The sequence below is a fragment of the Equus asinus genome, chromosome 14 (genome assembly GCF_041296235.1).
Source record: "Equus asinus isolate D_3611 breed Donkey chromosome 14, EquAss-T2T_v2, whole genome shotgun sequence".
NCBI classification, from domain to species: Eukaryota; Metazoa; Chordata; class Mammalia; order Perissodactyla; family Equidae; genus Equus; species Equus asinus.
In genome coordinates this window covers 31,600,322-31,627,497 of record NC_091803.1, presented here as the reverse complement: position 1 = coordinate 31,627,497, position 27,176 = coordinate 31,600,322, and the positions used below count along the sequence as shown (strand labels likewise).

Here is a 27,176-nt window from a genome sequence, read left to right as displayed (position 1 = left end):
ATGACCTCTGTGTCCTCATCCTCCCCTCCCCTCAAACTGGGCCTGTGGGGCTAGGCAAGCTGAGAGCTCCGCCAGGGCATTCTCCACTTCTGCTGGCCCCATGAGATACCTGGAGGATCAACAGTTCCTCTAAGATTTCTGAGCAGATGCCAGGCACGGGGGACCCAGGTCCTCAAGTCTCATGTTTTGGAGGGTCACATCTTCCCTTGGCATGGAGGATGACTGTCACAGGGAGCCAGATAACTGCGACCTGGCTTGGTCATGGGCCCAAAACATGAAGACCTGAGCATTCCATGCTAGGAGATATAAGACTCATATGCTGCCCAGAGCTGCTCATCTCACTGCCTCTGGTGAGGGAGGAGGGCAATGTTCTGGCCTCCCCGAGCTCTAAGGCTTGGCTCAAGCAGCTTCCTCCAGCGTGAAATCTATTGGAAGCCTCCAATTTTACCTGAAACATTCATGCAAATTCTGCATCCTACTCCTCTGCATCCTACTCCCCATTGTATCAGCATGTTTTAGAAAAAAGAAAAAAAGACTCTCAATTTCCTAAATATAAAAGGGAATTTGGTGCTGTAGGATAACGTGACCTTTTCTTTAAAAGCTATGCTATTTTAAAAATCTTTCCCGTCCCTCTTTCTGAACTCCCTCCAAGACTGAAAAATCTTTGTTCAACAAATATTAAGTGCCTGCTACGTGCCAGACATGATTCAAGGTCTTGGGGATACGGCAGAGAACAAACATCGTCCCTGCTCCCAGGTAACTTACGTTCTTCATTTTTACACTTTATTGCACTTAAACTTCATAACAAGCTTAGAAAGTAGACAGTTACTATTCCCAGTTTCTCTGAAGGAAAACGGAGACTCAAAATGGGGAAGTAATTTGTCCAATGCCGCACAGCTAGTGTTGGGGCCTCAAGGCTGAATTAATGCCTGTTTCATTCTAAAGTTCATGCCATATGTTTTCTGGCACGTGGACTGTAATTTTAACACAGTCAATGAGGTTTTCCTAGGATGATTTTCCTTTCTAAAGCTGAAGATTGCCTCCTACATTTCCTATCATATTAGTGCCTCAGTGCATGGGTTTTCTGGTGCATTAAGATGCCATTCTAATGTGCAGCCAGGTGGCACATGGAAGTGTGAACAAGGTCAACATTTCTGATACTTTGAAACATTTTAAAAACATAGATCTGCTGATACTTTGAACTAGAAGTGCTGAGGCGTAGATTCCAAGTCTGGTAAGGAACAGCTGAAAGAATTTGTAAAAGGGCCTCTGCATCTCTGTGTCCAGGTTTCCGATTCATTCATCCATTCAGTGAATATTGATGGAAAACCTACACTTTTCTACACAAAGGACATCATGGTAAGCCAAAACACACAACCCCTGACTCATGGTGCTTATATACAGCAGAACAAAAGATTTAACCTAATAATATTCTAATAAAAATATAGCCACAAACTGAAATACACTCATGTGCCGCATAATGACGTTTTGGTCAACGATGGACCACATATTCCATAAGGACAGTGCTGTATAGACTAGGTGTGTAGTAGGCTATACCATCTAGGTTTGTGTAAGTGCACTCTATGATGTTTGCACAATGACAAAATTGCCTAACGACGGATTACTCAGAATGTATCCCCGCTGTTAAGAAACACGTGACTGCTCTGAAGTGAAGGACTGGGATTCTGTGAAGATACATTTTTAAAGGAAATTAGCTTCTTTTAGGCATCAAGGAAGCCTTCCCTAAGAAAGCCCTGCTTGCCCTGAGACCTGAAGGCTAAACAGGAGTTCACCAGGTGAGGGGGCGTCCTGGGCGGAGGGAGCAGGTCACACTAGAGGAACTCTCAGAAAGTTCGTGCACAGACTACAGAGCAGGGGGTTATGATGCCCAGAGTCATGGGAGAGGTGGGCTTGGTCCAGACCTTCCAGGCCATTTAGAGCCAAGACAGCAATTGTTGCCAATATCCATTCTCTCTTCTCTGCCATTTTAAGACAACTGAGTTTAAGATAAATGATGTGAGGCTTAGAGAAGCTAAACCACTTGCAAAGATCACACAGTCACTTTGGGTTGGAATTTTTTAATTGAGGTATTATTCAAATACCATAAAATTTACCATTTTAGGTGTATAATGGGTGGTTCTCAGTATATTCATAAGGATCTGCAACCACTGCCACTAGAACCACTTGCTTTTAAGCATTACCTACTTTGTTCCCCGCCCCCCCGACCCTTGCTTGAGGAAGACCCCCCAGGGCCCGCTGCGGGAGTCTCCGCGACTCCTCAGCAACTTGTGGACAGCTCAGGGCTCGGCCGGCGGCGGCCAAGCGGCCGAGGGGAGCGCCTCAACCCGCGCAGGGCACGGCACGGGGTTTCCGGGCCACGCGCCTCCGCAGAACCGCCCCTTCTGCCTCTCTGCAGGCATCCTCTTTCCTTCCTGCAGGCACCCGACGGCCCAGCGGCCCGGCCCAGGCTGGAAAGAGGACGCAGCCCGTGGGACGTCCGGCCCGACAAGCGCGAGGAACGCTCCAGTGGCCTCGGCCGGCTTGGCCCTCGCGCTGCCGAGCCCTCGCGCACGTCTCCCCATTCTACCCAACCAAGCCAGAGGCCAAGAGATGAACCCGCCCTACGAGGCAACTCCGACTCTTCAGGTGGCCTTACCGCGGGGGGCAGGTGGAGGCGAGGGCGGATGGCTCAGAGGCCCCCCGGCCGCAGGAGGGGCTGGCGGCCCCGAGCTCGTGGCCGCCGCGACGCCCGTGGCGTTGGGCATGCAGGCTGGTCCTCGCGATGTGGCCGGCCCGCCGGACCGCACGCTCACCTGCGCGATACAAGGGTGAAGGGAGGGTGACGTGGCCCACGCGAGCTCCAGCACCAAAGAGAGCTGAAACCCTCTCAGAAGCAGAGCCAGCAACCTACTGCAGCGCATGGCTGTGCTTTAAGAAAAAGTTTCAATAGAAAAGAGACCCTGCCATTTACCTTGCCCTCGCTCTCCTGGCCTTCCTCCTCCTTTGGCACGAAGAAGCTCCCGGCTGCAGATCCTGCCTCTGAAAAGTGAAGACCGGAGAGACTCAGGCTTCGTGTGTCTTGCGCAGACAGTGAGGTTGGAACAGAGATCCTCTGGGCCATCCTCCTCAAAGCGTCTCCCTGGCCTGCTGCTGATTGCTCTCCACACACCTCAGGTCACCCCGGAGGATCACTGGGACACCCGCTCCCTGACCCTTGAGGAAGACCCTATAGGGCCTACTTCAAGAGTTTGTATGACTCCTCAGCAATGTGTGGACCGCTCAGGTGTCGGCTGGTGGCCAAGCACCTGAGTGGTGCTCCTCAATCTGCGCAGCACCCAGCATGTTGTCTCCGTGCAACGGGCCTCTGCAGAACCGCTCTTTCTGCCTTTCTTGAAGCACCTTCTTCCCTTCTCCATGTGATTGCCCAGCTCCCCAGCTCAATGTGGAGCAATGCCACTGCCTGTTGGATGTCTGTCCCCACAAACGTCAGAAATTTTACAGTGTCTTAAGTCAGGTTTGCCCTTGGACTTACGCGTCCTCAGTTACATGTCTCCATTCATCCCACCAAATCCATAGGGAGAAAGATTAACATTCTTCACGTCTAGTGATACTCCTCAGTTCATCTTACCATGTAGTGCAGGCTGAGGCATCGTAGGTGACCACGCCAGAGGAGGTGCACCTGGTCCAGCACCCATGCATGGGCACCCCACTGGGTTCAGCATGCTGGGTGTTCCCAGGAATCAGGAAGGTCCTCCTACTTCTGCTTTTACCTATAGATCAGAAGATTAAATGTATATTGATGTAGCAGACAGAAGCGGTAACACCAGCCAGAGCTGAAACCTTGATCTTTTTTCTCAACCCTAATATTAACGCATGTAATCCATAACTTGGGGTTGTTTTAAAAGCCTACTAGAAAATTACAAAATTAATGAGAAGGTGAAATCTTTCTACTTAGATATGCCTCTTTCACTAACCAGAAAGCTTTTCTGAAATCTTACGTAGAGTTGCCTATTTGCTGAATTGATAAAGAATTATGGCACATCAGGTCCTATGATTTTCCTAGACCACTGAAAACAGGGTGTCATCAAATGAGAAAAAGAGTGAGGGGTAGCTAGAGAAAAAGCACAGTCAACAACATAAGTGACAGCTAGCATTTCAAGAATTGCCAAAAAATACTTCCCAGCCACAAGTCATCCCTGGTGGAATTATAGCTCAATAAAATCCGGACAGGACCCCTTTTTAATACCATGTAAATATTCATTTTCTTTTTTTTCTTTTTTTGAGGAAGATTAGCCCTGAGCTAACATCTGCCACCAATCCTCCTCTTTTTGCTGAGGAAGACTGGCCCTGAGCTAACTTCTGTGCCCATCTTCCTCTGCTTTATACATGGGACGCCTACCACAGCATGGCTTGCCAAGTGGTGCCATGTCTGCACCTGGGATCGAAACCAGCGAACCCCAGGCCGCTGAAGCAGAACATGGGCACTTAGCTGCTGCACCACCGGGCTGGCCCCAACATTCATTTTCTTGACCCCAAAAACATATTTCCTGTTTCAAAAGTTTTAAATGATGATCAGATCCTGAGGACAGTCCAAAAAAGTTGCCAAGATATTGCAATATTATTATAGTATCAAATGTCAGACCTAATAATCTTCTTATAGGAAAATGCATCCATGGAGGGCAAATGGAAAATCATGGCTATTCCTTTCTTCACACAATGCTCAGGAGATAGTGAGCTTCCCTGTCCTTTGCCACTCAACCATGCTGGCAGGGGCAAGTGTGAGAAAGTATCGGCTCACAAAATACTTAATATTTACATTTTCTTCTTAAAGGGCAGTGTTTATAAATTGTAGTTTTTTCATTGAGAACATATTGTTGTCTTTCTCATTGAGTTCTTTTGAGAGTATTTTACAAAGTTATCTTCCATTTAAAACATGAATTTGTGTTCAAGTTAGTAAAGGAAACAAAAGAAAGAGCTGGACTCCTGGATTCTGGCCCCTCTTCTAAGGAGCTTGGAAGTTGTCACTCCTGTCCACATAACGAGAAAAAAGCTGAGCAAACTGAAAGTCAAAAACTCTTCATATATCTGTCAGAGAAATGATGTCACAGGGCCATTGTTGCCTGCAGAATCAGAGAACCAGACGGCAGCACAGAGAAGCACCACTTCTTGGAGCAGAAGCCCAAGGTGAGAAATCTCCATAGGAATCAGAACACCATGGTAGGCAAACTTATACTGTTAATTGATGAATTCCTGCTTGCTCAGTGTGGACAAGCATGAGATTTGAAAATGCCAGGGTGCCCACTGTTAGGGGCCTCTCAAATATGTGTGAATTTTCTCTTCAGGGATCCCAACAGCTTCCCGCAGAAAATATTAAAGAAAAATGGCTCATGCTGTTGGCAGGGAGAGGGCAGAAATAGCCATTTAGAAATAAACTCATGGTATTCTGTTCTTCTTAAAAAGACCTGCCTGCGAGAGAAACTGCTTTAACAGAGCCTAAGTGGGGTTTTTCCAAAGACTAAGTGACCTAGGTGAAGGGAAGTACCCAGCTCCAGAGCTCTCTCTTCTTCCTGTCTCACCTAAGAGTAAACTCAGCCTAATCCCAGCCAGACAAATATAAGTCCTCACACTAAAGGCCCATTTACCGCAGTTGTTCCTTTAAACTAGGACACAACATCCAGCTTTCTACAAAACCTTACGAGGCAGACTAAAAGAAAAAAAAATAACAGTTTGAACACAGACAGCAAGCATTAGAATCAAACTCACTATGGCAAACATGATGGAATTATCAGACAATTAAAAACCAAATTGATAAATATGCTAATGGCTCTAATGAAACAAATGAACAACGTGCAAGAAGAGATGGGGAATGTAAGCAAAGAGATGAAAACTCTAAGGATCCAAAGGAAATTCTAGAAATCAAAAACACTGTGACAGAAATGAGGGAAGTGTCTGATGCATTCCTTAAGTGACTTGACATGGCTGAGGAAACAATCAATGAGCTTGAAGAAATGTCAGTATAAACTTCTAAAACACAAATGCAAGAAAAACATTAAAAATGCAGCACATAAAATCCAAGCCCAGTGCGACAATTACAAAAGATGTAACGTACACATAATGGGAATACCAGGAGAAGAAAGGAAAGGAAGAAATATTTGAAGCAATAATGACTGAGAATTTTCCAATATTAATGATAGTCACCAAACCATAGACTCAGGAAGCTCAAAGAATTCCAACCAAAATAAATTTTTTAAAAATCTACATCTAGGCATATACTATTTAAACTACAGAAAATCAAAGACAAAAAATTTTGGAAGGAGCTGAGGGCAGAGGCGTAGGGAAATATACAACCACCCATAGAGGGACAAGGATGAGAACCACATCAGACTTCTCTTCAGAAACCATGTAATCAACAAGAAAGTGGAATGAAATATTTCAGGCATTAAAAGAAAAGAAACATCAAACTACATTTCTGTAGCCAATGAAATTATCCTTCAAAACACCACCACAGAGTAAGGAAAATTATCAGGGAAAATTAGGGGCATCAATTTAATGGTAAAGGGGTCAATTCTCCAAGAAGACATACAATTCCTAATGTGCATGTATTAACAACAGACTGTCAAAATACATGAGGCAAAAAGTGACAGAATTGCTAAGAGAAATAGATGAATCCATTATTATAGCTGGAGATTTCAAAACCCTCTATCCGTCATTGACAGATCCAGCATACAGAAATTCAATAAGAGTACAGTGGAACTGAACAGCATCTTCAATCGACTGGATCTACTGACGTCTGGAGAAGGTTTCATCCAACAGCGGAATATATGTCCTTCTCAAGCTCACGTAGAACATTCAGTCAGATACACCATATTCAGGGCCACAAATTGATCATAACAAATTTAAAGTAATAGAAATCATAGAAACTATGTTTCCGGACAACCATGGATTTAAATAAGAAATCAATAACAGAAAGATAGCTGAAAAACTACAAAAGAATTAGACATTAAACACCACACTTCTAAAGAACACATGGGTCAAAGAAGATGTCTCAACATAAATTTTTAAATAATTCAATCTAAATGATAATGAAAATAGGACTTATTAAAATTTGTGAGATGCCATGAAAGCAGCATTTAGAGGGAAATTTGTTGTACCGAATGCAAATAAAAGGTCCAATGACTATCGAAATTCCTACTTATTTATGATTAAAACTATAGCCATAAGGAAATTTAGTATACTCACAGCAAGGACAGATCTCCAGAGGAAAGCAGCATACGCACATATTCTGAAGAAAGTTGTAACGACTGTCAACGTCCACAGCATTCCAAAATCGCCAGGCCCAAGATGGAAGAGGTCTGGCAGAATACGCATTAGCTGAAATAATATTGGAGATAATGAGGATCCTCAAAGACCTTTACAATATTTCTGTTACAGAGTCATCTTTAGAAACCCTAAACCAGCCTGCAGGAGGTAAGCATACCCCTCAAGTATCTCCTCATGGAGGAGCGGGAGGACAGATGGGTTAAAATCAAACAGGAGGAAACTTTAAGGAGTGATGAGTGTATTTACTGTCTTAATATGGTGATGGGTTCATCATCATTTTATTCATTTAAAAGATGCTGTTATTATACATAAATTATACCACACTTAAGCTGTATGTGACACACAAACTGTTAAAGAGTTTTATTTTGCTGAAAAGAACATTGCAAATTTTTTTAAAAATAAACAACTTAGAATTTATAAGCCAACTTACAACTGAAAAATAAGTAAATACAAACTTATAGTGGATGGAAAGTCTAGTTGTCCTGTCATATATTCATGAAGTACCTGGATTAAATTCTTTGGGACATCCCCCAAAATATATGTATGGAATACAAATGTATGGAAAAATGGGAAAAAATAACAATCAAAAATGTGTGTTAAATGGGGCTGGCCCTGTGGCCGAGTGGTTAAGTTCGCGCGCTCCGCTACAGGCAGCCCAGTGTTTCATTGGTTCGAATCCTGGGTGCGGACATGGCACTGCTCATCAAACCATGCTGAGGCAGCGTCCAAATGCCACAACTAGAAGGACCCACAAAGAAGAATATACAACTATGTACCAGGGGGTTTTGGGAAGAAAAAGGAAAATTAAAAAAAAAAAATGTGTGTTAAAGATACAAATGAGAATAATATATAGAGAGAGATGTTTGTTAGACATGCACATAACAGAGAGATGGGCAGCTGGTATTATAATAATACTGGGATTATTATTCCAACAAAAATGAATTCCAGATTACTGTTTAGCCCAAGTTTCTAAAATCATTGAGGTTTTCTTTCAATGCTCACTTTGATTCTAAACCAGAGCACACAACGTCAGATTTCTGAAGTACACAGAGATTTGCCTAATAGAGTGATCTTGTATTATGGTTAAAAATATGAGAATCGAGGTTAGTTAAAAACACAATTCCAAATAGCCAATAGAAAGTATTCACATTCATATTTCGTAGATTTGAACCTAAATCAATAGATAGCAACCATGATAATTAATGTGTAAAAAGATAAGCATGAGGAGTGAAGGATAGAGAAAGCCAAGCAGGTAGCAGGGGCCCATGGACCCAGGTGATGAGGACAAACCCCATTGGTGATCATCTCTCCTGCGCCCTGTCGTGAGCTGCCTAAGGTGCACACAGCATTTCCTCAACTTGTTCAGACCCGTGGCAGCTTGAAATCGTTGCTTTAAATCCCATTGCTTTTTATTATTATGTATATTTATCGCAAACAGGAAACATTCAGTTATATCAGTTATTTCAGTTATGTCAGTTATATAACTGATATATTGTCAGTTATGTAACTGATATGTTATCAGTTATATAATTGATAATATATCAGTTATAATGGAAAACCAAAGTCTTTTACCATAAATGTAAAGAAACTGTCAAGAACAAGTAAAAAAAAAAGAAGGACAACAAAACAAGTGCATAGGAAATTCTGTTTAGATGCTGTTGCCTGCCTCAAGAACCTCAGATGTGGACTGTCCTGTCTAGGAGAGACTATTGCAGAAGGGGTGGAAGTCGGACTAGACCAGAAGTGAATGGGAGAGAGGCTCCTGTAAGGGACTGGGGACTTCATGAAGGGTGCCAGGGTCACCTTGATCAGAGCTCCAGCAGGGAGGAGGGAAAGAAGGAGAAGTGAACAGAGGTTGGGGGCCTGGAACAGGTGAGATCTTTCCTGCAGCCGAGGAAGCGCTTGCTCCCCAAAGCCACCCAGTGTCAGCCTCCCATACAGGGGAGCCCTGCATGGCCCCTGGAGGCCAGGCCAGCAGCCTTGGGTTTAAGATTCAGCTGTGCTGCTTACTGGCTGTGTGACATTGAATGGGTTTTCTTCATTAAATTGGGAGTGTCCAGGCCTGCATCCCAAGACTGTCATAAGGACAAGAAGCAGCTTCATACTGAGCTCGTGTAGAGATTAGCATCATCATCTCCCAAGGGCATCTGTCCTCCCAGAACTGGCACCTTTAAAAGTGTGCAGCCATTAAAGACAATAATGATGCAATCAAGGGCCTCTCTTGTTATGGGACGGTGCTAAGCCCTGTGCAGGCATCATCTTGTGATGTCCTGAGGTTGGTACCACCTCTATCCCCCTTGCATAGATGGAGAGTCAGGTTCAGAGTGATCAGAGAGAGGGCTTTACCCAGGGTGAGAAAAGGGTCAGAGGACACTTTGGTCCGGGAAGGGATTTGGGGAGAGGGGAAACTGAGGCCTGGAGACTCCAGAGGGTGAAGGGACCAGAGAGAAGCTCTGCTTAGGACCCAGCTTTGCTTGGGGTTGGCGCTGCTCAGAAGATGAGCTCAAACCAGCTGGCTATGGTCACAGCCCTTTCTTCTCCACCAGGGACTGACTCAGTCATTGCTGTGTTAATGATAATATTGTCACATAATAGTCCTGATGATGGCATTATTCTTATTATTGTTATTGTGAGAGAGGGTGCAGTCGACTCTGACACATGCAGGGTCCTAACACTGCAGGGTCCTGGGGACACATGCCTCTCTCCCTCTCTTGACCTCGGGATCTGCTAAGCCCCATGCAACACCTCCACTCAAAGCGCACACTGTCAGGGTCCCTGTCCCTCCCCGGGGCCCCTGTCCACAGAACCACCCTACCCTGGCCACTCTCTGGTACCTCAGGACCCAGCACAGCTGTCCAGAAGGCCGTGGCTGGGGGAAGATGCCCAGCACTCAGTTTGGAACCAGGAAAACACCCCCTTCCACGGCAGCTTAGGTGGGGCGGGTCGTACCCCGGTCTATTCATCCTGTCTGCCTGCAGTGGCCTCCACTGAGTGTCAGGGCTGCTTGTTTTGTAAGCCTGGGTAAGGGATGAAGGTCTGGGAGTGTGTGTGTATGTGTGTCTGCGCCTGCACGTGCATGCACAATTGTGTTTGGGTGTGTAAATCTGCATTATGGACCTGTGAGTGTGCTTCTGTGTCTGTGAATGTATTGATTGTGGATGTGAGTTTTCCACTGTATGGCACTGTGTTTCTGTGTGTCTTTGTATGTATTGTGTGTGTCTGTATCTCTGAATGACTGTATGTTGGTCATGCAAGTCTGTGTCTCTGGAAGTGTGCGTCCCTGCTGGAGCATCTATGTGTGTCTGTGTTATATATCTGTGTGTGTGTTGGTTGTGTGAGTGAATCTACTACCCCTTTGTGTGTTCTTGATTTTATCTAAGTGTGTATCTCTGTGTTCTCTGTATGTGTGTCCAGTGTGTGTAGGGTCTGCCATGTGGGGCTGTCTCATGTGGCCCTAAGTATGTGTGTCTGTGTGTGCATATGTTCTCCTCAGGGGTCATTGCCTGTGTCTGCAGTGTGGGTCTGTGTGTGAGCCTGTCCCTGAGCCCTATGCCCGAGTCCCCAGGTGAGGATGGAGGTGATTTCATGCCTGTGTGTCTCTGTGCTTGTGGTGTCTTATTTCCCTGTGAGTGTGTGTGTCTGTGCACCCCAGAAAAGGGCAGCTGCAGAGGGGATCTCTCCAAGGGTGACCCTAGTGGTGGGTGAGAAGGAGACAGTATGTGCTTCTCCCACCCCCAGGCTCAGCCCCTTCTGCCCTTCTCCCAGCCTCTGGTTTTCTCCCTAATGGTCCCATCTCAGGCCCCAAGGATGGATGGAGTAAAGGATCAGTTCACAGGACCCCAGGCTGGGGTGCACGAGGGCTCTGAATATCAGGAGAGGGTTATAGAGTGTGAGGGGAAGGATGTGTGGGGAGGGCACTGGACCCCTGGGAAGGGCTAGGGGATTCGCGGGCCCTTGGAAGACATGAGTGGGTGGCTGCATATGTACAAAAGTTGAGGGGTGAAAGCTCCGTGTATGAATGGGGGACTGGGTACCTCTGGAGAGGTCTGGAAGAGTCCTACAGGACTCCTGGGTTCCCAGAGAGCAGGTCCCTCACTCACCCATGTGGGACCTAGGCTGGGACCTAGGAGAGGCTGGTGCCAGGGGCTGTTCGGAGCCTTCCCCCTGGACCTCTGTGTCCTGGATATCTACTGGGTGCACAGGGTCACCCAGGAAGCTGGCGCCAGCAGGGAGAATCAGGACCCAGGCTCTTTCTGATGGGGCTTGGGGACAATTACAGAGGGACCACATTTAGGAGAGGTTCATCCATAGAATGAATGCACAACACAGGGGCACCATTGATGTTCATATTCAGATTTTATTACCTCCAGTCCCAATCTGAGCACTCATCTGGGCAATCCAGAGGGTCAGTTCACAGGATCTGAGGCCAGGGGGAGTAAGATGGGCTCTGGATGGCAGGAGAGGGTTATAGAGTGTGTGGGAGGCAATGTCTGGGGAAGACACTGGATCCCTGGTTAATGCTTGGAAGATTCCTGGGACCTGGGAAGAGTGAGTGAGTGGGGCACCCTAGCGAGGGATGTGGAACAGAGCTCCTGGGTCCCTGGGAAGGAATGAAGGACTGGGCACCCCTAGAAAGAGCTGGAGGAATCCTGCAGGATTACTGCATTGGCAGAGGGCAGGGCTCTCACTCACCTGCACTGATCCAGGCTGGGACCTGGAAGCTGCAGCAGCAGCAGCAGCAGCAGCAGCATTGGTGAGCACAGAGGCAGTGGATCTACTGGAGGGTGTCAGGTGAGGGATGGTCTGGCAGCAAGTGTAGTCACCAAGCTGGGCTGGCCACCCCTCCTTCCCCCTTCCCAGACCCCACACTCACCCTGCCCCTGGCCTTACCCTCCAGTAGGGCATGGGCCTGCCAGGCAGGGCGGACACCTGGGACCATATGGAGTGTCCCTCCTAGAGCTACCATTAAGTATGATGTTCGCTGTAGGTTTATTCTATGTGTTCTTTATCAACTTGAAGATGGTTCCTCTATTCCTAGTTTGCTGAGAGTTTTTATCAGGAATGGGCATTGGTTGAACAACTAATGGGCAAAAGAGAACTCAAAAGAGAAATCAGAAAGTATCTTGAGAGAAAGAAAAATGAAAAGACAACATACCAAAACTTATGCGATGCAGCAAAAGCAGTTCTAAGAGGGAAGTTTCTAGCGATAAATACTTAATTTAAGAAGAAAGAAAGGTCTAAAATTAACAACTCAGCTTTACACCTCAACAAAGTAGAAGGAGAACAAACTAAGCCAAAGTTAGCAGAAAGAAGGAAATAATAAAGATTAGAGTAGAAAGTAAGAAAACAGAGACTATAAAGACAATAGAAAAAATCAACAAAACTGAGTTGGTTCTTTAAAAAGATAAACAAAATTGGGGCTGGCCCCGTGGCCGAGTGGTTAAGTTCGCGCGCTCTGCTGTAGGCGGCCCAGTGTTTCGTTGGTTCGAATCCTGGGTGCGGACATGGCAGTGCTCATCAAGCCACGCTGAGGCAGCGTCCCACATGCCACAACTAGAAGAACCCATAATGAAGAATACACAACTATGTACCGGGGGGGCTTTGGGGAGAAAAAGGAAAAAATAAAATCTTAAAAAAAAAAAAAAAAGATAAACAAAATTGACAAAATTTTAGCTACACAGATCAAGAAAAAAATAAAGAGGGCCCAAATAAAATTATAAATGAAAGAAGAGACATTACAATTGACACCACAGAAATACAAAGGATCATAAGAGGATGTGCCAGCACGTGCCAGTCACATAGAGTAGGCCCCCGATAAGTGATAAATGGATGGAAGAAAGTCTACAGAACAGCCCAAGAAAAGGAGAATGAACTTTTGTGTCCAATGCAAATGCTGGAATCCACAGCACTGGCCATTCGCAAGCAAGGAGGGAACAACAAAGAGAAAGTTTCCACCACCTCCTTGCATCACACAATTTCAAAATCAGGCTACATTTCAAATAGGTAGTAATCTGACACCTGGACCCATGTAAATTAAGGACAACTTGAGGGGAACAGATAATGGCAACAAAGCTCAGTGAGCTCAGTCTCCTTCCCTTCTCACTTCTTCCCCAGCCATTTTGTTGCTGGCCCAATGCAGAGGTTACACCCTAGAAACAGACAGTATTCAGGAGACCTCATCTATGCCTACCAGGATGCTTGAGGAAATATTATCTACTTAAAAGATATGACTGAAGCCGCCTTTTGTGGTTTTCTCAGGAACCATCTTTGTGCCTGGGAAACCACCCCCCCCCTCCCCCCCGCAACTGACTGCCAAGAAAAATCTCTATCGATTGCAAATATCTGAGGCCCAGAGCATTGTGGTCAATGAGGCTACGGTCTCATTTGTGGACTCTGTCATGTCCAACTGCCCCACCTTGAAGACCAAGCTCCTGGTATCAGATATAAGCTATGGTGGGTGGTTGGGTTTTAAGGAGTTTATGAGGTGACTGGACACTGAAAACAAGATGCTTAAATGAAGCAAATACCTGATTTTGGAAAATGTGATGATATGTGAGAAGTGTTGTTTTAACTTGGGTGGTGTGAGAGGAGAGAGAAGGAAGCTGGACAGCAATTTCTAGTCCTGAAACCAGAGCATCCCCCAACACAAGAATTCATGATCTGTCTTACAAGGTCTCAGTCTGAGTGAAAGTCTCATCTCCTGATTCATACCTGAGTATTCATTCTCAGAGAGGGGCAAAAAATAGGTGATAGTAACATAAATAAGCAGTACACGTATTAAAAAAACAAAACAAAGAACACTCACCCTCGCTGGTAAATGGGGAAATACTTACTAAAATAACACGAGGATGCCATGTTCATCCTCAGGTTAATGAAATATCGAGTTTGATAATTATTAATGTGGTCTCTAGAGGGCAATATTCCAGTGTCCGGGGATATAAAAATCAACATGGCACTGATACTCTACACTGCAAAACGAACAAACAAGAAAACACGTAAATGATCGAGATAATACAGATTGCAAAAGAGGCTTCAAAACAAAACAGAACAATGAGATAGAATGACCGGACGTGGGATGGGGGAATTATTTTAGATTTGGTGGCTTCTGAAGAGAGGACATTTAAGCTGCTATATGAACACCAAGGAACCAACCTTCTGAAGATCTGTGGTTATGTCCCTGGCAGAGGGAACACTAAGGTAAAGTTCCTGAGGTGGGAATGAGCTGGATCTGTTTGAGGAGCAGAGAGAATGCCAGGGTGCCTGAAGTGCAATGAGCGAGGAAGAGAGTAGGAGGTAAAGAGGTTGAGGAGCAAGAGACGGTGGACTGCAGAGGCCTTGCAGGTGCTGCAGGAGAGGGAAGGACTTGATCTGACTTACATTTTAAAAAATACTCTCTGGCTGCTCTATTAACAATTGAACACAAGAAAGAGACCCAGCAGAGGGCTGTCGCAGTTGTCCAGGTGAGAGGCTATATTGGTGTGGACCAAGGTAGCAGCAGAGGAGAGAGGACACACCTCAGGCACAAAATTTAAATGGACACCAAAATATTCAGTGATCATGAAAAATAACATGTTAATTTTAAAATAAATTTTTAAAAATACATGTAAATAACAAAATAATTGTTTTAAAATGTATATACCTACATATAATTTTAAGTATTTTATATATTTATGTTATGTATTTGTAATTTATGAACAATCATAAGATAATTTTAACTTTATAAGTCTCTTAAAAGAAAATATTTTAAAAATTTCTTGAAAATACAAATAATCAAACTGGCAAACTATCATCCTCAAACCAACTGCCTGTTTTTATAAATAAAGTTTTAACTGGTGCCAGGGACAGGATTAGGCTGACCAAGTGTGGTGAGTCATGCAAGTGCTAGGTTGGATACTGTATTTAAGTAAAACTTTAATATTTTGTTTATCGTATATTTTTGCATTAATTTTTAATTTTTTAAAAAATATGACTTTAAAATATTATCTATCTTGACTGCTGAATTTGTTTGCATCCCCTTAAAAACCATGCCTGAGGGGCTGGCCCCGTGGCCGAGTGGTTAAGTTCGCGCGCTCCGCTGCAGGCGGCCCAGTGTTTCGTCGGTTCGAATCCTGGGCGCGGACATGGCACTGCTTGTCAGACCACGCTGAGGCAGCGTCCCACATGCCACAACTAGAGGAACCCACAACGAAGAATACACAACTATGTACCGGGGGGCTACACAACTATGTACCGGGGGGCTTTGGGGAGAAAAAGGAAAAAATAAACTCTTTAAAAAAAAAAAAAAAAAAAAAAAAACCATGCCTGAGGCAAATGTTTCACTCATCTCACGCTAGTCCAGTCCCTGAGTAGAGATAATGAAGAGAATACACAGATTAATGATAAGTTTTGGAGGTAGAGTTGACAGGGCTTGTCAATGAATAGGATGTGACATAGGTAGGTAGGTAGGTAGGTATGCAAGTAGATACAGAAAGAGAGACAGTAAAAATTACTGAGTACTACAGATTTTTGGCTTGAGCAATTGGTTGAATAGAAGATCTTTTACCAAGAAAATTATGGCTGGACTGTAGATGCCTCATATATTTCTTATGCAATAAAAATCAATACAAAATTTTTTTAAACAGAAAAAAATGGCAGCTCCCCCTCTAAAAATGATGCCCCAATATGACAAGATATGGGCTGTTATTCTCAAAGAGCACAGATGACCAAACCAGGGTCCTAGGCTCTAAGTCAGAGAATTTGCATTTAGAACTGACTGTTGCCTCTTTTGTGACTTACAGAGTTGTACCCCCAAAGCATACCAGCATGGGGACCAAGAGACAGGATCCAATGGCCATCTGTTTCACCAACAGGACAAAAGGAGCTCCCACACTGGTAGAGTATTCCCAGCATGTTTTGGCAATGGGATGTAGTCAGGCTTCAAGGTACAGTCCTCCCACAGCCTGTACAGGCTTGGGGAATGAAGGGAGAATTTCATGGGACTGTAGGAGAGGAAGAACTTTTCCTCTATCCTTGTAGGTTCTTCTGGCTGGTCTAAATTAAATTAACATGAGACAGAATAGCAGGAGAAAAGTCAAACAGATTCAATAACATGCATACATGGGAGAAACCCAGGAAAACTGAGTAACTCACCAAAGGCCAGAAAACAAGAAGTGGGGTGGGGAAAGGCAGCATCCCTTCCTCATGACTCTTTTTAGAACAAGGAAACAGTTCCCATAAAGCCTTTAAATCTCATTGACCATAACTGCATCATGTGACCATCCCTAAAGCAGGTGCTGGTAAGGGAAGGAATGACCATGATTAGCTTAGTTTAATCAAGAGTCACCCTTGGAGCTAAACAGGAAACAGTCTCCCCTAAAGCACATGACTGTCTGATAGCTGAACAAAATCAGAGTTTTATCAGTGCAAAACAATTGGGATGCTATTCGGTGAGCAACTAACTGTTTCTGCCAGGGCTATTGAAGATATTGAATAAAAAAGCATTAAAAAGTTTGATTCAAATGCCAAAAGATCTTCCTTTAAATCATAAAAACTCCTGAAATGTTAATAACAATTTACAAAGATTCAATACTGATTTTTTGAAACTTGTAAATTTAAAAAAAGCACTTAGAAAAAAATGTTTAAATAAACAAAATACACATCCTTTTGTTATTGATATTGAAAGTTATCTTCCCTTTCTATTTGGCCTATAGGGAGGTGGAGCTTAAAAAAAGAGACAGAAATGTGCTGTTAAATCTTAGCACTGATGTGCAAAGTCCCTCTAAGATTTCTTCAGAAATTCCTCTCAGCGAGGCTCTGGATTAGGTTCTGTTCTATTAACTATCCTCTGGTATCAAGAGGACATAAGGAACAGAATGAAAGAACTATCAGAATTAAACTGGTCTGCCATCTTCAGCCACCATCTTGGGGTCCATATTTTACAGATCCGCGTCTGCAGAACACAGCTGTGTGGAGACAGGAAGTCAAGAACCAATGGCCATCTACTTCACCAGTGGGACCACAGGCTCTCCCAAGATGGCCCAGCACTCTCAGAGCAGCCTTGGAACTGACTACACCCTCTGTGGAAGGTAGGGAGGAAACACTGTTTTTGCTAAACTCTCCCCTGAGCTGCCAGCACGTGTACCCAACTGTCTAGCGGACGCCTCTGCTAAGATGGCTCTTAGATATCTCCAGCGTAACGTCTACAAAACAGCACTCTCGACGCCCCTGCCCAAACTTAGCTCAGCAAATGGGCACCATCTCACCAACTGATCAAGCAAGAACTTAGGAGTCAACCCTGATTCAGTCCTCACAACAGCATGTCTGGCTCCTTCTCCTCATCGCCAGGTAAATGTCCCCACGCAGAGAGGCCCTCCTAGATATCTTAAAACAATCCCATTACTCTGTTTTATTTTCCTCATAGCACTTATCATTATTTGAAATTATGACACTGATTTATATAATTACTCATTTTATTGTGTGCTCATTCACTATCTATCTCGCTAAAATAAGAGCAGAGATCTGGTCTACCTTGCTCACCTTGCTAGGTAGAACAGTGCCTAGCATATAATATTTGTTCAATAAATACTTGTTGCATTAAAGGATAAACTCAGAAAATTATGCCAAACCCAGCCTTCCACTCCACCCTGAGACTATTTAGGATTCTGAAAAAGTCCTCTAACAAAAGTGGGGGGTAAAATCGCTCACCCTGCCTTGGGGCTTCTTTTGACCCTCCTCTGCAGCCACTGAGGTTCTGGCCAGTCCTCAAAGATACCAGTTTGTTTGCTCTCCTGATTTTTTGTGTGTGTCTTGTTGCTTCTCTGCATCATTTAGGTATTGGCTAGACCTGAGTCCTCAGATGTCATAAACAACATGTCCAACACTGGCTGGGTCAAGGCCACCATTGGCAGTGTGTTTTCTTCCTGGCTTCAAGGAGCCTGTGTCTTTGTGCATTGGATGGCCCAGTTTGACACTGACACCTTCCTAGATGTAAGTCATGACTTCTAGCTACATCTCTCCCTTACACAGAAAAATGATTCCTCAAGATACAGGGCTTCTTGGGCTTATGGAAATCATTCCTTTTTAAGAAGCAAAGTCTCCAGGGACTTGGCTTTTGAAATTTTTTTTTAAAGATCAGCACCTGAGCTAACAACTGTTGCCAATCGTCTTTTTTTTTTTTCCTTCTTCTTCTTCCCAAAGCCCTCCAGTACATAGTTGTATATTCTATTTGTGAGTGCCTCTGGTTGTGCTATGTGGGACACTGCCTCAGCATGGCCTGATGAGCAGTGCCATGTCCGTGCCCAGGATCCGAACTGGCAAAACCCTGGGCCGCCAAAGCACAGCACACAAACTTAACCACTCAGCCACGGGCCGGCCCCTGAATGTACTTAACAGAGTGAAGAGAGAATATCCACAACACTCTCAGGCACAAAATTCACTCTTCTGCTTCAAATTGTTCACGATGTGCTAGTGTCGCTAAATCTGTGGCCGCTTAAGAGTCTAGTTCTAAATAACAGAAGTCTCAAGTCTAACCAAATCTTTGGTTTCTGATTCAGTGAAACAAAGACAATGCTGATAAATCCAAACCCCTGTGCAGAAGAGACTGAAGCTGGGCTCACCTTTCTCGCAGAGCAGCTCCTTCCATTCTCCCCTCACCCCATGCTTCTTGCTTTGTTAATTCTCAGAACCCAAGATTCTTGAAACCAGGCATGCCTCTCCTTCTCAGCCAGAGACAGCTAGATTGAGGTATCAGATGACACCTATTTCTTTAGCCTTTAGAAAAATGTGATTCAGGCCAATTATTTTTCAACCATGAAAAGTCAATTAAGTTTAACAAAATATGTATTGATGTGGGGTCGGTGAGCCGAGGAGTCGAAAGAAAGATTTCTTGGACTCTCAAGATCTAGCAGTAGTGCTCTTTTATTTAGAGAATAGTGTGGGACAGCATGGGGACAGGGCCCATGGGCAGTCAGAGCTGCTGCTGCTGCTGCCCCCGCTACTGCTGCCATGGAGACAGGACCCATGGGCAGTCAGAGCTGCTGCTGGCATGGGGAGCTGCTGCTGCCACGGGCATGGGGACAGGACCCATGGGCAGGCAGAGCTGGTGCGTGGGGACAGGACCCACGGGCAGTCAGAGCTGCTGCTGCTGCTGCCCTGAGTTGAGGGTTAGGGCTAGTTTTATAAGGCATGGGTATGTGAGTCGTCTCTTTACAAGACAAAGCAAAGAACATGAAAAAAAGTTAAAATGGTATTAGTGCAGGTGGGGTCTGGTCATTGGGTGATCCCATGACTTTTAGACAAGAATCAAATCGGATTAAGTAAAGGTTAGAAAGGTTAGAAGCCACCACCCTAAATCAGTTACATGAGATTGCCAGACAGCAACCAACTTAAGTTCTTGCCTTCCCCATTAAGAGTTTCTAGGGACAAGGTCATCTCTCTTCTTCTTCTTGGCACAGAGAGGGAGGCACCTTTTACAGATAGAGATTTACCTTACAAATGTAAATGTGTCCCAACAAGGGTAAGTTCCATTCCCCAGAGCCTCCCTCCCTGTCCCAGTTTATCAAAAGCAATCAGCCCCAAACAATCCCATGCCAAAGAGACATATCCTGGGGTGGCCAATTTCAGGTCCCTACAAGGTCATCCCCTCTTCCTCCACAAATGCAAATATCTCTCCAAGGGCAAGCAAATTCCAGTCCTCAGAGCCTGCTTCTCATCTGCAGTTATTTAAAATTAACCAGCCTAAAATTCTCATCATGCATTATTAAATAAGCACCACACCTGTGTGTAAATAAAAGCTATACTCACCCTGCAATTTTGCTAACTGGTCTGACGAGATGGCTTGAGGATCTTAACAGAAATGTAGGGTAACATAAGAACTGGGATCTCTACATCAGGTTTACAAAGTGCCCTAAAGTAGATAAGTTAACTGTGCAGTTTCAAAACCTACATTTCATAAAATAAGAATACTAGTTTTTATAAAATATTAAATATTTTATTTTTAAAATTTAATATATTAATATATATTCATAAATCATGTTAATATATTAACATTATCAATTAGTTAATAATATATTAATATTATTAATACATCTTACTTAATATTCAATAAGAATATTCTTATTTTACAAAGATAATGTGTATATTTTAAGTGCCATAAAAAATTTCACAGATCGACACTACTCTTAGTTATATACAGTACGCTTAATATGAACAGTTGGAATCTAGGGAGCAAAAGTAGAAACACTCACTTACACATCAAAAGTTATTCTTGATCTCTGACAATCCAGATAGCCTAGACACACATCTTGAAAGCATTCTCCCAAATGCTTAAATTTAATACAAATTGTCGATTCATTACATGACAAAGTGGAACCTCTCTAGAAAAAGGATCTCTAAAACATTAATATTTCTCTAGATTTAAGATACCTAGGTCATTATTTGATTTTAAGGAGGTATAATGAGCCCACCAAATCTTAAACAATTTAAGAAAAGGCCTGAAAAATATCTTATGCATTTAATCAATCCACTCTAAAGGACTGATGTCTTTTATAGAAACGGTGTTGGAAAGGTCTCAGTAGGTTAGCTTACATCCAGAGTCAATACTGTACATGAATATATGGGCAGGAGTTTTCAAGAATCTACCATGAAAGGCAATTTGCAGCCCTGGGGTAGCATAAACCAGTTCATACTTTAGAGTTGTTCTCAAATTCAACAATTTATTTTTTGTTGAATTTGATTGCATAGGTCTCTTACTCTAACATATAAACATTCTTTCCAGTCACTGGAAATTCCCAAAAGACATACACTCCCTAGTGACAACTAATAAATATTTCCTGTCATATTCCTAGTAGTGACCATGAGATGGGCACATGTTAATGAAGGAGAGTGAGAGGTTAGACATCAGTTCCGGTTGTGGGCTTTAATTAACCACTTCTGACATCTGTGTCTTTCTCCATCGTCCAGACGCTTACCACTTATCCCATCACCACCCTGTGCAGCGCGCCCACTGTGTACCGGATGTTCATGCAGAAAGACCTTAAGACGTACTGGGGCAGAAATCTCCATTTGAACCACAAACAAAAGCTATAATCCAGCATCACAGATCTCCCCTTTTCAGAACAGGAAAGCCCAGGCTTTCTCAGTCTTGACACTATTGACATTTTGGATGGAATAATTCTGTGTCACTGGGGCCATCCCATACATTGTAGGATGTTAACAGCATTCTAGCTGGCCTCTACCTACTAGATGCCAGCAGCACCTCCCTCTCCACCAGTCATGACAATCAAAAATGTCTTCAGGTATTGCCAGCCTAAAGTCTCCTAGGGAACAAAATCGTCCCCCAGTTTAAGAATAACAAGGAGCAACTAGGGGCAACTGAACATTTTCCTGGGGACAATCAGAGCCCTACAGTCCCAGAACTCCCACCCCGTCCCCCCACCAAAAGACACAACTACATTTATACTGCCTTAAAGAGATGCTAATAAAGTCTTAGGACTTGAAGATTATATTCAATTTAGGCAAATCACCTGACTATCCAGTGGAGTTGCACTGTATATTTATGTAACTCATATGAATTCAACACATGAGAAAAGAAAGAAAGAGAATCAATTAAATGATGCAGCCTCGCCCATCCTGTTCCCCGGAGGTAGGGATGTCCAGGAGGGAGAGTGCTGAGACGGAATAAAGCAGATAGGAACATTCTCTTATCCTAGTCAGTGTCAGCTCCTTTGTGGCCCTCAAAGTAATTCAAGGGCTATTCAGAGGTTTTTCTGAACAGGCACCATTCCTGTCCTAGCACACCCTCCTGCTCAGTTGGGACTTCACTGTATCACAGTGGGCTGTTTCAGACTTCTTCACCCGAGTCCTGGGGGCAGCTGAGTAGTAAGGCCAGCAGTTAAAAGCTCAAGCTCCAAAGTCAAACAGGCAGGGCTCTGCTACTGACTAACTTGTGACCTCAGACAGTGAAGATGACCTTGCCAAGCCTTCCTTCACTCCACCCAAAAGAAAGGATTAAGAGGCACCTCATTGGGTGGTGGTGAGAATTCAATGTCAGCAGCAGGCTTAGTGAGAGACCAGGAAGCATCCAACTCCGCCCTTCATTATTTGAGGCCTTGGGCAAGTTTTTTAACTTCTCTCAGACTCAATTTCCTCATCTGTAAAACAGGGGCTGTGAGGATTGAGAGTGCTCCTAAAGCGTTTACAACAATGGATGGAAATGCTCGATTAACATTAGCTCTTATGCCACCTGGCATAAATAAATGCTTAATAGCATTATTAGCATTTTCTCCTACTTTTTTCCCTTTAATAGCCTGCTAAAATGTAAGCTCTGTCAGGAATCCTTGTTTTAATCACTAACACGCCCCACTTGCCTAGAACAATGTCTGGAAATGTATTAGGTGCTCGGCAAATATTCGTTGAATGAACTTTCCTGAGACTTGCCTCTCCTAGCTCCTTTGCTTGTTGCTTGATATCTAGGACAATCCAGAGAAAACTGCTGCCACGATAAGAGGGAATTTCTATGTCCCTGGAGACAGAAGAGAGATGGACAGTGACAGGTATTTCTGGTTTGTTGGCAGAGCTGATGATGTCATCATGTCCTCTTGGTTTGTACATTTTCCACTTTAAGAAAGTAACACTTTGCCAGGTGAGATCTCCTATTTGGGGGTTGTAGTGATCAAAAGGTTCTTTTCCTCTTCTAGGTACTGATTGGACCATTTGAAGTGCAGAGTGCACTGACTGAGCACCTAGCAGTTGTTGAAGCAGCTGTTGTCAGTAGTCCAGATCCAATGAGAGGAGAGGTAGAGTGAATGTCACTGAGGAGCAATTTCATAGTTTCAAGTTCTGTCCCTTTGACCATTCTAAGGAGTGAATCAATTAGTCAAGCAATTCTTATCATGAGGCACACATGCAGCAAAAATGTACCCTGGGCAATCAACTTTACAAATGACTTGTGTCCCAAAGGGGATATATTAGGATTCTTTTGATAGCAAGTGACAGAAACTCAACTCAAACTGATTAAGTTTAAAAAGAAAAAAGAGAATTTATTGGCTCACACCTAAGTGAGGTCTTCAGGTACAGCTACATCCAAGGGTTCCTGTGAAGTTAGCAAAACTTAGCCTCTCTCCATTTCTTGGTTCTGCTGTTCTTTATGTTGGCTCCATTCAGGAAGGTTCTTCCTCCTTGACAGCAACCAAGTCCAGATGTACACAGGGAAGGAGACTGCCCCCTTTCCATTAGTTTCAAGCGACTCCCAGAACTGCATTTGCCTATCTTAGATCACAACTCTTAACAACATGGTCTGGGGAATGGTATATGCTGACCAGCCAGACATGGATCACAGGCTCAACAATGGAGGTAGGAGTGAGTGTCAACCCAACCAGAGACTGTAGGGTAATTCTCCATCAGAAAATCAGGGTACTGTTACTCAACAGGCTGGAACAGATATTGCCTATGTAAAAGCAGCAAATGTTACTGTATGTATGATTCTTATGGAACTCAGAATACATTTTCTCACAGAAACAATGCAAATAGGAGACTGTGGCCAGGTTCCCAAACAAGTTCCACAAGCCTAATTAGGACCCAGTGAAAGGGAACTCAGGGAATGACAGCAGAAGCCTTAGTTCTCAGAAAAAGCCATCTCCTATGGAAGAGAAAAGTTTCCTTTCCTCGTGGACGTTTCCTACAGACTCAGGAACTGGCAGAATTTCAAAAGCAGTTTGCCTATCACCATCCTCCCACATCTTTCTGTACACCCGGCTCACATACCAGTGACCCTCTGCAGTGACACTATGGATCCCATACTCACACCTCCCGTACCACCTCCACGCTCAATGGATTCCATTCTCCAAAATCTTTTTCTCTTGCCACCATATTCTCATTCTCTCAATATAACTGATTTCAGCTGAACATCAGAAGGAAACGCCAATTAGAATCAATGTATGAATAATTAGTAATTTAAACTATACTTACTAATCTCAATAATTATCTGATTGGTGGGTTTTAAATAGTATTACAAAGAGAAGCAAAAAATATCAGGCAAGAAAGATCTTGTAGAGGTAGATCGACCTTTCCTGAGAGTCGATCTCCCAGCATACACAACCCTTCCTCCATCAGGCCTCCCCAAACCCGTTTCAAAACACACATTCTGCGTTCTTGTACCACATATTCATTTGTCCCCTTCTACATACTTTTAACAGTACAGGTCTGTGGGAGGAGGTGGTCATCTGTAAACCAAGGACTGCCTGTAGAATAAATAGGCTTAGTCTGGTGGAAATGTTAAATACAGGTGTGACATGTAAATAAAACTCAACCTTCAGCTTTATTGAACCACTGCACTCCTCACACTCACAAACCATTCATCTGGAATTAGATCTCAAAAACCTCACTTTGTTCACAGGTGATCTCTGGCATTTGCCTTCATCACTCAAGCTGCCATTAACAAATAAAATCTGCCTATATTCAGTATTAGTTCCGAACTCTTGCTATGTCTGAAAAACAAACATATCAGCATAAAGTGACTTTTCTCCTTCAGGAAGTGAAAGATCTTATTGCCTTGTCTGCACCCTTTAAATCATCCAACCCAGGGAAATTGACTCTTGAACTTCAGGATCATGTGAAAAAATCAACCGTACCTTACAAATATCCAAGAAAGGCAAGTATTTTGCCCAAAAGTTAAAGTGTGTGTTACCAGATAAGGGTCTAAGCTAGTAAGTATATAGATTTTATTAGCTTTTGACTTTATAGTAACTCATTACATAAGTAGAAGACACCTATTTCAACCTGTTTAACCCTAAGAATTTTGCTTTAAAACATATTAGGATACTATAAACGCTTGATAAACTGTAAGTTTTTACCAACTCCAATACTGAGTAACCAACAACTGTAAGTGAGCAAAAGTGAGGCCATCTTGTTATGCTAAGTTGCCCCAGCCCCTCTGTGTGACTACTTGCTGCTTTGCACGTACTCTAAGAAATTAAAATACTCTCCTGATTTATGGCCTCCGCTTACATATATACTCCCCAATAGCTTGATAAATTAAAACTTTGTTCTATGAGTTTCTCTCCAGGAACAGGCTGACCACAGGTGGGAAACACACTTACAAGGTATCCATCACAGCTGACAGAAGAATAGAACAATAAAAGACCCTGAAGTCTGTCTGGCTGAAAGAAACCCCCTCCTTACCGCCCATTTCCCCATACAACTACCTCAAGATTCTTTAATTTTTGGAAGATGGTATTTTGAGACACTAGTCTGCCATCTTCCCAATTATGCCGGCTAATTGAGTTAAAACTTCCTTTCTCCATCCCTAATTAATTGGCTCAGAACATGGCAAGCAGAGAGAACCCATTGCTCAGTATCACTACTAAGGATCCTTATCATACTAATCAGTCTCATTCCATGAGGAAAAAAGATAGTGGCCAATCGTTTTTACAGACAACACCTGATTCACCTCTCATAGTACACTTAGGCCATAATACTCTTATAAATCCAAAGCATGTGTCTGTAAGTACCAAGTGACTGAATTTAAGGCTCAGGAAGAAGAAATTATCCAAAGAAACTGTGGAATCTTTCCTGAAACCTTCTTCTTCAAAGGAGGGATTTAAGAATAATTCTATATAAAGACTCAGAGATGGCACTGCAATTTCCTTCTAGTCCCAGAATCCTACTGGCTGATATTCACTGATCCTCTACATGAGAATTCCATTTCAAGTGGCATCAATTCAGCTAAAAGGTAGTTAATTTCAACCTAAGAATGTGTAACATTTTCTCTATTAAATTCAAAAAATCAATGACAAGTTGATTTTCAGAAATGTTTGAGGACATTTTAAAATACAGTAGCCCTATCTTGAGGGAGGGGAACAAAGAGAATTTTACTATCTAGCCAGGGCACAGGGGAAAATTGTATATACTCTAAATTATCTCTCAAAAGTCTCCCCTAGAAACTCCAGGACCCAGCTCTTAAAAGCTCAAGAGCCAAGAATTAACTTGCTGTTTCTCTTTGCTTTTAGCTGAAGCCTCTACTTCCCTGGGGCAGTAGAGGCCTAGGTCTGGTTTAAACTGGGGAAAAGCAAGGGAGTCAAGAGATTATTTTATTCTTCCGGCAAAGCATATAGGTGAATCTGCACTAAACTCTCATATGATGGAGCTCCGCTGTCTTCTTTACTATATAAACAACAGTTTCTGGTGTCCAATAAATTCAATGAGCTTAGGCTAAGAAAAGCCCCAGAGTCTGGAACTCAATGCCAGAGTTTCAAGAAAACTCTCTCCTATTGTACTGACAGCTGGGATAGTCAAAATGGAATCAAGTGTCTCATAATATGTTTCTCTGTTACTTAGGTGGAATTTGTTCAAGAATTCCCAAAGACTGGGCCGGCCCGGTGGTGCAGTGGTTAGGTGTGCACGTTCCGCTTCGGCGGCCTGGGGTTCACCGGTTTGGATCCCGGGTGCGGACATGGCACTGCTTGGTGTGCCATGCTGTGGTAGGCGTTCCACATATAAAGTAGAGGAAGATGGTCACGGATGTTGGCTCAGGGCCGGTCTTCCTTGGCGAAAACAGGAGGATTGGCAGCAGTTAGCTCAGGCCTGATCTTCCTCAAAGAAAAAAAAAAAAGAATTCCCAGAGACAATCACTGGGAAAACCAAGTGAAATGTTTTAAGAGACCACAAATGGGGACAGACATAGGCTGATAAGAAAACTATGGCATTAAGTAGTTACAGGGCTGCTTCTTTTAGTCCTGGCTTCCTGATAATTCAGTGACTACTCTCTAAAGTGCTTAAGATTTTTCCTGCTGAAAAATTCAACTTAGTTTTTGTTTTGTACTTAAGCCAAAAAATAAATAAAAATCTAAAAATATTTGGGAAGAAAATTTTTATAATAACCA

General features: G+C 43.5%; 2 pseudogenes; one reads left to right on the top strand and one right to left on the bottom strand.

Moving 5' to 3' along the window:
• The window catches only part of LOC123276922 (THUMP domain-containing protein 1-like), a 40,771-nt pseudogene that overhangs the window by 7,212 nt on the left and 6,383 nt on the right, over nucleotides 1–27,176 (bottom strand).
• On the top strand, nucleotides 7,392–23,173 carry LOC139040242 (acyl-coenzyme A synthetase ACSM4, mitochondrial-like; annotated as a pseudogene).